The sequence below is a fragment of the Fundulus heteroclitus genome, unplaced genomic scaffold, assembly GCF_011125445.2.
Source record: "Fundulus heteroclitus isolate FHET01 unplaced genomic scaffold, MU-UCD_Fhet_4.1 scaffold_43, whole genome shotgun sequence".
In the NCBI taxonomy this organism is placed as follows: Eukaryota; Metazoa; Chordata; class Actinopteri; order Cyprinodontiformes; family Fundulidae; genus Fundulus; species Fundulus heteroclitus.
Window position 1 is genome coordinate 378,185 of NW_023396846.1, and position 11,852 is coordinate 390,036.

The following is an 11,852-nucleotide window of genomic DNA, read 5'->3' on the forward strand; positions in this document are numbered from 1 at the left end:
TTCATCTGCCACTATTGGAGTCCAACTCAGCTCCATGTGTATAGAGCATTGTCCAAAAAATGCCCCTCTGTAGTTTGCTTTGATGCAACAGGCTCGGTTGTGAAAAGACTTGTGAGACCAAATGGTACATCTGGCCACATCTTCCTTTATCAGGGCGTTCTGACAGGGGACAATTCCTCAGTCCCAGTTGTGCAAATGCTGTCAGAGAGACACGACATTAATGCTATTGCAACATGGCTGACAGAATGGCTTCGTACGGGTGCTGCTGTACCAAAGGAAGCCATGAGTGACTTTTCTCTGGCTATTCTTGGTGCATTGGTGAAGGCCTTCACTCCTTACCCTGATCTGAAGACGTACATCAACGAATGCTTCCGTGTGCTACTTGGGAACCAGTCTGGGAAACTTCCGCCTTGTTTTATCAGGGTGGATGTCTGCACCAAACAATAAGGCAATTAAAGTATACAGGCTTATATAACGCAGAAAACATACCCAAACTAAAAACAATAGCAAAAAACCTGCCAAAAACAAATAACCACACGGTTAGCCTCTAAAATCGAACAACACTGTAAGGAACAATCTCCTAAAACGTTCCTTTGTCCACCTAAACTAAACCTTTAATTAGGCTGAAGGACCACTCCAATTTTTACTAGCTTTATGCATGAAGTGGGAAATATTGTTCAACTATGAACATATTGACTGTGTTATCAGCTGAAAGTATAAAGCATATAGATTGAATTAGAAAAGCCTAAAAAAATAGACCAATTTGGTTTGTTTTGTATTGAGCTCAGCACAAAAAACGTAGCGCTCCGCAAAAACTATTGGGCTGCAAATCTTAATTAAACATTTGAGTTTACTCCAAGGTTGTCGTTGATAATTGAAAAAAAATATGGTTGCTATTGCCCTGGTTATATAAGACTTGTGAATTATGAATCAAGCTTTAAAAAAAACGAAGAGCTCCAGTTCATTTTGCAGTGTCGGGCTCTGATGACTTCCACTGTCGAAATAAAATTCATAATATCTCCGAAACCAAAGCAGCACAAACGCCAATTTTAACGGCACAAACCTGCACAAACAAAGCACAAAAAAGTAGACCAGTTTGGTCGGATTCGAAGCAAAATGGGGGGGATGGTGAACTCTGGATGACCTTAACAAATATTCTTTAATATCTTCAAAACCAAAGCAGCACAAACGCTAATTTCAACGGCACAAACCAGCACAAACGAGGCACTGAAAAAGTAGCTTACCGTGGTTTGTTTTGGATCCAGCTCAGCACTAGCAAAGAAAGAAAAACTTAGCGCTTTGTTTTGAAGCGGCGGGCTGGGATGACGTCATCGTCTGAAATTAAAATTCATAATATCTCCGAAACCAAAGCAGCACAAATGACAATTTTAACGGCACAAACCTGCACAAACGAAGCACTAAAAAAGTAGCCTACTTTGGTTTTAGATCCAGCTCAGCACTAGCAAAGAAAGAAAAACTTAGCGCTTTGTTTTGAAGCGGCGGGCTGGGATGACGTCATCGGCTGAAAGTAAATTTCATAATATCTCCGAAACCAAAGTAGCACAAACGAAAATTTCAACGGCACAAACCTGCACAAACGGAGCACTAACGAACTAGCCCACTTTGGTTTGTTTTGGAGCGCTATGGGGGGATGGTGAACTCTAGATGACCTAAAAAATAATTTTTAATATCTCAGAAACCAAAACTGCACAAAAGAAAATTTCAACGGCACAAACGGAGCACTAACGAACTAGCCCACTTTGGTTTGTTTTGGAGCGATATGGGGGGATGGTGACGTCATCGGCCAAAATTATAACTTTTAATTTCTCAAAAACAAAAGTTGCACAAACGAAAATTTCAACGGCACAAACCTGCACAAACGGAGCACTAACGAACTAGCCCACTTTGGTTTGTTTTGGAGCGATATGGGGGGATGGTGAACTCTAGATGACCTAAAAAATAATTTTTAATTTCTCAGAAACCAAAACTGCACAAACGAAAATTTCAACGGCACAAACCTGCACAAACGGAGCACTAACCATTCAGACTATTTGCTGAATTTTTTGACGTGGGTGGGGTGTCAGCTTCACACAGCTGGGGATACCTAGTTTGGCACGACACCGTGCACATTTAACACCCCAGCCTTTTGCTCTTTGTTTATCAACAACGAGATATGTCGATTTTAAAAACAGAACAATGTATTAGGAATTTAAAAAAATCAATTTAATTTTATTAGAATGTGATATTTAGACTTCGCAAAGCTGGAGGTTAAAAGTTTTATTGATTTCAAACACTCTCCTGATGCAGGGGATCCAAATTCTGGCGGGGATAAGTCGTTTGGCTGTGCTATCCTAGCGCAGCAGGTCTTGGTGATATCACAGCAAAATGAGCAAAAGTCTGGACTATTTCTGCCCTGTGATGGACTGCCGACCTGTCCAGTTTATACCCCGCCTCTCGCCCATTGACAGCTGGAGATCGGCACCGGTCCAAACCCAGCAGGGATAAACGTGTTAGAAAATGGATGATGGATGGTCTGGGCTATTTCTTTTTCCTTGCCATCAAGATCTTTGCCAGCTGGCGCCAGAAAATACTATTACTGGGCTTTGTTCGTCTGGAAACAAATGTTTAAAACACCTTACACATTGAACGCACTCAGCTGACAATACAGTGATCTGATTGGCTGAGCAGCAAATATCGAATCACGTGACCTCTCGGCCCGGAGCGCAACAGTTTAGATTTTTTATCAGCAATAACTTATTAATGTGCAAGTGAAAACGTGGGATTATTGGTGTTTTGAGATCACTGCTATGTGTAGCAACCTATCTAAGTGCAAGAAAGTTGCCGTCTGACAGTTCATACGAAACTTCTTAAGGAGACGTCCCACAGATTCTGGCCCACGGACTAAGACTCGTTTTGAGGAAACTACGGTTGTAGCTCAGTGTCTGCCTTGCGGTGGTTGCGGAGAGGTGTCTGTTTTGTAGAATAAATCATCCGCCGATGAGTTATTGATCTGGAAAGCCGAATCTGAAACCACCGAAAAACATTTCAGATCCCAAATGTACAGCGTTCTAATTCTTCCAGTCTATTAGCAGCTTCCCGTAAGAGGTCGGACACTGAACGTCTGCCTGCTGAGTTATTATTAAACAATGCTTCTTGTCGGGGAAAAGCCATGTAGATTTGACCGACGCAGTAAAATGCTAACCAACCAATGGGAAGAAGTTGAGCCCTTAAGACACAGCCCTCCTCATTTGCATAATGAGGCAGAAATGCATACAGAAATGTAAAAAGGACTGGCAGAAATGTAAAAAGGAGAGACAGAAATGTAAAAAGGACAGGCAGAAATGTAAAAAGGAGAGAAAGAAATGTAAAAATGGCAAACAGAAATGTAAAAAGGACAGATAGAAATGTAAAAACGAGAAACAGAAATGTAAAAAGGACAAACAGAAATGTAAAAAGGACAAACAGAAATGTAAAAACGAGAAACAGAAATGTAAAAAGGACAAACAGAAATGTAAAAACGAGAAACAGAAATGTAAAAACGAGAAACAGAAATGTAAAAAGGACAAACAGAAATGTAAAAAGGACAGATAGAAATGTAAAAACGAGAAACAGAAATGTAAAAAGGACAAACAGAAATGTAAAAAGGACAGGAATGTAAAAACGAGAAACAGAAATGTAAAAACGAGAAACAGAAATGTAAAAAGGACAGATAGAAATGTAAAAACGAGAAACAGAATTGTAAAAAGGACAAACAGAAATAAATAGCATCTGAGAAATAAATAGGGCAAAAAAATACAAAGAAAGAATAAAACAGACAAAAATATTATAACATGCACATAAATAAATACTTAAATAAGTAATTAATAAATAAAGTGGCTAATTAAAGGAAATATGTACATTTTGTCTCACTGTATAATTCATTTTCTATCTGCATTTATTTGTGCATTGTATTTTTGGTGGCACATAATTGTATGCATATTAAGTTATTGAGCATTTATTTATTTCTGTATTTATTTTTAAATATGGAAGGACTTCGTCCTCCATACTCCAGGGCTCAACAAGAGTTCATCTAAAGATGTTTTAGAACTGATTGGTGAACTTTATTTTATATTTCAGAATGTTAGTTATAAGTAGAGTTATGTGTTTTTTTGTTTTTTGGATACAATCCGGGTTAGCACCCGAACATCCCTTTCAGACAGCTTCCTCGTGCGTCCACAGTTAATCCTGTTGGATGTGGTTCATCCACATTACCCTGGACACCGTGGCTCTTGATACATCACAAACACTTGCTGTCTTGGTCACAGATGCAAGGCAAGGCAAGGGAAATTTATTTATATAGCACAATTCAGTACATAGACAATACAAAGTGCTTTACATGATTAAAATATAGCAAAATAAACGCAAGTAGGAATAAAATGTAGATAGAAAATAGAATAAAAGCAAGTACAGATAGAATGTAGAAACAAAGAAGAACATTAAAAACAGTAAAACAGTTTAACTAGAACAGTCAAAGGCAATTTTAAACAAATGTGTTTTTAATCTTGATTTAAAAGAACTCAGGCTTTCCGCACTTTTACAGTTTTCTGGAAGTTTGTTCCAGATAAGTGGAGCATAGGAACTAAATGGTGCTTCTCCTTGTTTAGTTCTGGTTCTAGGTATGCAGAGTAGGCTGGAGCCAGAAAACCTTAGTGGTCTGGAAAGTTGATACACTGATAACAAGTCTGTAATGTATTTAGGTGCTAAGCCATTTAGGGATTTATAAACTAACAGAAGTATTTTAAAGTCTATTCTCTGAGATACAGGGAGCCAGTGTAAGGACTTTAGAACTGGGGTTATGTGCTCTACTTTCTTAGTCTTGGTGAGGACACGGGCAGCAGCGTTCTGGATCAGCTGCAGCTGTCTGATCCACTTTTTAGGCAGACCTGTGAAAACACCGTTGCAGTGATCGATTCTACTAAAAATAAACGCATGGATTAGTTTTTCCAGATCCTGCTCAGACATTAGTCCTTTAATCCTGGAAATATTCTTCAGGTGATAGAAAGCCGACCTTGTCACTGTCTGTAAATGCTTTTGGAGGTTCAGGTCTGAGTCCATCACTACAACCAGATTTCGGGCCTGATCAGTGGTTTCTAGCTGAAGCGACTGAAGCTGTGAGCTAACTTTTGATTTCTCCTCTATTGGTCCAAATATTATTACTTCAGTTTTGTTTTTATTCAATTGAAGAAAGTTTTGACACATCCAGCAAGATGTGCACCAACAATTTGTCCTCCTTTGAACCCATGTCACCCATAATGTTGTGTGCATTGCAATATTTTGAGCAAAACTATGCTCTTACCCTGCTAATTGGACCTTCACACTCTGCTCTTATTGGTTCAATGTGCAATTAATGATGATTGGCCACCAGGCTGGTCCAATTTAGCCATGAAACCTCCCACACTAAAATGAGAGGTGTTTCAGTTTCATTGTCCAACCCCTTTATATATTGTATTTCACTTACTGAATTGAGTTACTGAAATAATTGTCTATACTTTTATTTATTAAGATTTAATGCTAGTGTTTATGTAAGGCAGAGGTTACAAATGTAAACGTTTCTCTCATGGTTGAGTTTTGGTTTGGCTTTGTTTTTGTGTTATTTTCATTTTTTCATCTCTTTTGGGTTAGGTTTGACTTTATTTATTGTTAGTTTTCAGTCATCAGTTATTTTCTGTCAATTTTCACTTCACCTCCTCAGCAGTCAGTCACACCTGATAATCATTTACCAGTCAATTAGCCAGACCCTTGTTCCACCTGTGAAGTACTCTATTTAAACCTCCCTCTGCCTTCAGTTCAGCACTGGGCCGTCATCATTCCACACCTCTCCATGCCAGTCCCCGTTTTGCCTTGGAAGCTTTGTTTTGCTCCTGTTGTTAAGGTTAGTCCTGTCAGTCACTCTAAAGACTGTTCGTTCACTGTTTGTTCCTGGAGAGGTTCTGCTCTGTGTCCTGGTGTCTCCAGAGAACTGCTAACTGGACTAGCCATCCTGGAAAGGCTCTGCTCTGTGCCCTGGTGTCTCTCAAGTTCTGCTAACCTGACTAGCCGCCCTGGAGAAGTTCTGCTCTGTGCCCTGGTGTCTCTCAAGTTCTGCTAACCTGACTAGCCGCCCTGGAGAAGCTCAGCTCTGTGCCCTGGTGTCTCTCAAGTTCTGCTAACCTGACTAGCCGCCCTGGAGAAGCTCAGCTCTGTGCCCTGGTGTCTCTCAAGTTCTGCTAACCTGACTAGTCGCCCTGGTGAAGCTCAGCTCTGTGCCCTGGTGTCTCCAATGAACTGCTAACCTGAGTGCTATGAGGCCTGCTAGCCGAGCAGCACCTAGCAAGTGTGGACTCTCTGTCTCCGGGCTGTCAGCTCCTGCCATCATCTACATCCCTGACTTTCTGCAGTCCTGAACCTCCGGTCTTCATCACTCATCACCCAGCATACTTCTTTCAATAAAGACTCAAACTTTTAGTTCCGTGTGTGCGTCCTGAGTTCATCGGTAAACAAAACCCTGACAGTTTCAACCTTTTGTTTGGACCGTTTTTGCCTTTTCTTCTTTCTATCAAAAACGGCTCTAAGAGAAGAGGTGGAAACGACGCCCCCAAAATGACGCTTGTGGCCAAAAAGTGTATTATGTCAGTAGTGGTTTAGGACTACCGTAGCAAATGAATGGGAAACGTTGACCGTCGGCTGTCGCCAATTACGTCATTAGCTGCGTCTCAGATCGAAATACGCAGTTTGCAGCTCTGCAGACGCAGAGTTTTCCCGGTCGGCAGGTTTTGATCAAGACAAATCCTTTTCACTCAGAAGGTTTGATTTAAAATCCCCAAGCGATGAGAGACTACGACCAAGGAACTCGGAAGCTTTGCCTTTGACGGTCATGCCCACCACCAGGCGGGCGCCTTCTTCAACTTCTTCAGAAGTTGAACGATTCTAGTTTGAATTGATATTGACACTGAGATATTTCATCAGCAAGAAGAACAAATTGAGAAAAACACAAAAATAAGGAGACGGCTGCCGCAGCAGACAAATTCAACTCCCATCGTTCCTTTTTGGTCTCCTTGCCTCAAACTGGTATGGTTGGATTTCGTCAAAAATCAGGTTGCTGTCAAAGTCTTCTATATATTCCAAATCGCTCTCAGATGATGATGATGAAACTCCATCACTATCGCTAAATAATCACTCTCTGACGCACCGGTCGTCGCCATCTTGGATAATAGCGCGCAGTGACGAGCCTGTTCTTCTTCTACTACTTCTTCTTCTTCTGTTGTGTTTTCTGGCAGTTTACATCCTGTGTGCATTACCGCCATCAGCTGGACGGAGATGTAATTTAGAAATATATTTTCCTATATATCTTTATATCTTAATGAAACTAAATTATATCTATACTTACACACTCACACACACATGCACACTAAATCCTCCCAGCTAATTCTGTATCTTTTAAATATTTAATAAGTGCTTTAAATATTTTATCTGATTGATGCTTCCCTAAAAAATCAGCCATCTTTACTGAACTCCCCAATACCCTTTCCAGTTCTTTCCTCTCTTTTATATATTTTCTACAATAAATCAAAACATGTTCTACTCCTTCGATTTCTCCACAATAAGAACAATTACCTGTTGGATGTTTCCCTATTTTTAAACTAGTATGCCCTATCCTCAACCTGTTTATCCATATTTCCTCTGTTCTATTCATTATACTATTATATCTTATGATAATATCTTTCTGTATTTTATATAAATGTCTTCCTTTTTCTTCCAAATTCCATCTCTCCTGCCATATATTATTTATTTTATCTTCAATAATTACTAATTACTTCTTTTCTACTTAGCGGGACATCATATTCAATTTCTCTTGCCTTAACTGCTTCTTTAGCTAATTTATCTACTTTTTCATTACCTAAAATTCCTTTATGTGCTGGAACCCATGTAAATTGAATACTTATTTTTTTGTTGCTTTATACCATATATTAAATAACTGACTTCATCTAGAAGATCTTGACGGCTTTCAGATTTTCCACTTTTAAAACTAGTCAGGCAAGACAATGAATCTGAACAGATAACTACATTTCTAGGCTTCACCTCCAGCACCCATTGTAATGCCAAAATAATTGCCAACATCTCTGCTGAAAAAAATGATAAATTATCTGCTGTTCTTCTTTTTATAGAAATTTTTTCTTTCGGAATATATACTGCTACTCCTGTTTTACCATTTTCCTGTTTTGATGCATCTGTATATATTTGTGTCATATTTTTATACCTTATAACTAAATACTGCTGAATAATTTGATACAAACCTCCACAGGACTGTTCTATTTGTTTGGTTTCTAAATTTACTGTTGACATTTCAAATAACCATGGAGCAATTTTAGATGTAATTACAGTTTTACAGTATGCTATATTACTTATCCCAGAATACTCTGCATAAATATTTCTTTCCCATCCAAAACTCCTTATGTGATGGCCATATTCCCAACATTCTCTGAATATCTGTTTAGTAGGGTGATTTTCCTCATGCCCTTGTAAATTTAACCAGTAATTTATTGACAGTTTCATCCTCCTTAAGTCCAGTGGCATTTCTCCAGTAATCACCTGAAGAGCAGGAATTGGAGATGTTCTAAAAGCACCACAACATATTCTAAGCGCTTTGGCTTGGATTCTATCTAAATCTAATAACAAAGAATTTGCAGCTGACTTATAAATGATACATCCATAGGCCAACACAGATCGAATTAAAACATCATATATTATTTTCAAAGATGTACTAGTTGCCCCCCAGTCATTCCCCGACAAACTTCTCAAAATATTAATACCCTTTTTACATTTATCAATGATCTTCTGTATATGTATCTTAAATGAAAGTTTTTCATCAAACCATACGCCGAGGTACCTTACGATATTTACCTGTTTCAATTTATGCCCATATAATGTAAGATCTACTGTTGGATTAACCTTTTTCCTTGAAAAACATATTACTTGTGTCTTCTCAACAGACAAATGAAACCCCCATTTATGTGACCATATTTTAACCGTTTTAATTGCTGATTGCATTCTATTTTTTAAATCACTAATATTTCCTCCTCTCACCCATAATGCCCCATCATCTGCATATAATGCTTTACTAATTCTAAAATCTATATTATCAAAAATATCATTAATCATTATATTAAAAAGCAATGGACTACATACACTACCTTGAGGAGTTCCATTTTGTATAGCATAAATATTTGAATAACTTACCCCAACTCTTACTTCGATTGTTCTATTCTTTAAAAAATCCTTAATCCAATTAAACATTTTTCCTTTAATTCCTATTTTATCCATCTTAAATAATAAACCCTCCTTCCAAAGCATATCATACGCTTTTTCAATATCAAAATGTAGCTAAGAGCATTTATTTATTTACCTGAGCCTTTCTTATTTCATTTTCTAAACAAACAATTGGATCTACCGTTGTCCGTCCACTTCTAAAACCCCTCTGATAAGGAGATAAAAGACCTCTTTTTTCTATTTCTTACATTAATCTCCTAGTTATCATTGTCTCCATCAATTTACATAAATTAGAAGTAACATTGACACCCATACAATAGTTATTGTGTAGTGTGTATTGTCTGATTTAAACCTTTTAGTGCCACATGCGTTTTATTGTTAAAACTGAGAATGGTCTCCTTTATGAAAACATACTAGGCTTAAAACTATTGCCAAGCAACTTGAATATGATGACCGATGAGAGTGAGAAAGAGATCTTTACATCATATAAAGATGATCTACCATCAGGATCAACATTCAAGCAGGAAATGAAGTTGTGGCACACAAAGTGGTCATCATCAGTGGAAAAACCCAGCTCTCTCCCTGAAATTCTAAGGATAACAAATATGAAGTGCTACCCAAACATTTCTATGATTCGTCACCTTCTGTCAGTTATACCTGTTACGAGTGCTTCTGTGGAACATAACTCGGGCCTTAAAGCAGTGAAAACTTTGCTGAGGTCAACAATGGGACAGGAAAGGTTTGTGGCTTTGCTACTTATGTATGTCCACAAGGACATTCATTTAGACATCAACAAAATCAGACATATTTGCCCAGAAGCATCCTAGAGGGTTGACATTCATAAACCCATTATCATCATCATCATAAAGTTGAAGGTGTTGTAGAAGAGAACAATATTCTTTGTCAAGTCTTACAGTTCTATTATAGGCTTATGGCTTAACTTCACCGTACATGTTCATTGGTTTAATTTACTTTAAAAAAAGATTTCTCAACATGGTTTATCTTGTTAAAATGTGTTAAAAAATCCTTTGTCACTTGAACTATACCAAACTGTTCTTAAGTCCTTGGGTCTTTCTAAGTATTTTTTTCTTAATATAGTTTATATGGTTAAAATATATTGTTAAAATACATGTATATTTTTAAAACTCTTTTGTCACTTGAACCATACCAAACTGTTCTTTAGTCCTTTGGTCTTTTTATTTCATTTTCTGTATACATATCATTTCTGGAAATAAAGAAAATCTTTGTTTGATTAATTGTTGATAAGGATAATTTTTTCTTCAAACTACTTTTTAACCTTGTGCATGCTGTAAAAAGCATGAGATTTTGACTTAAAAACTCATTTTCAATTACAATAAGGTAATCATGCTAATTCCACTTATGTTCATCCATTAAAATTATTATCAATTAAAAAATCCTTTGATGAATAATTAGGGTAGTGTGAAAGAGTAAAGATGGCATTCTTTGGTCATTTAGCCTCACATTGTCTCGACCCCATGACCCTTGACCCTTGACCCCATGACCCTTAGGTGCGCACCACCCTTTAAAAAATCCTGGATCCGACCCTGAGTAGTGATCCCAGACCTTGAGGTTATTTCTTTTTACAGGTAAATGTTGGAGGCTGATCAGAACCTGGTTACAATGGGTCAAGCTTTTTCTCAAAGACATGAATTACCTGACACAGCCGACCAAAAGGAGGCAAAGACACTTCATCTGAATTGCTGCTGGGGGTGGTCAGAGGACCCGGTGGCGCCGATGTGTGGCAGCCTGGTAGTGATGTTACGTGATGTGCTGAGGCTTCGAGGCGTGTGTCGAGTAATGGAGGGGGCGTTTCCGTAAAGCGCGTATTGAGGCTTGCTTCATTTAGGGGAGGAGCCGAAAACGATGACGTCCGAAGCCTCGCTGCCCGGCTGTACCACGTGACTGCTTCGGGAAGTGGCTCAGATTTTGCCAGATGACCGGTTCATTCAGAACCAGTCATGGCTGCACGCTGGATCATAAAACAGTTCTGCTAACCAGATGCAGTTTAAAACGCCACTTGGTCTGTTTATAAGGAGCAGGTGCTTTTAGCACCGTTCACCATTCAAAACGTGAATCACTATGTTTAATGTCCTCACATCGGTAGCAACGTGTGCCAGTTAAAGTCAATAGGAGAGTTACTAGCTGTGTTTAATGCTCTTTCGTTTTTAAAAACATAGAATCAGTGGCGCTTCGGTGGGTTCCTGCCTCGCGCTTTAATTCAGGTGCGCACTTTTAAGGGTCATTTTAAAGAACTTGTAACATCAGGGGTTTCATCTCAGACCTGTCAGTACCCCTGTTCCCTTTATAGGAGTCCTTTACAGTCTTTAGTTATGCATTTTCCCCGCTGTTTATCCGTCGCACACAGCGCACCAACGGGGGTAAAATCCGCCCACCTCACCGTCGCACTGACGAGAGCAATAGAGATTTGTCTGATCAGCGCGGCGACTGACTGAGAAACCTGTCGCTGTGAAAGGTGATGAGAATGTTATAAACTGTTACAGTCTAGAAGTGCATTGAGCTGAAAAGAGGGAGACATCAGCAGCTGG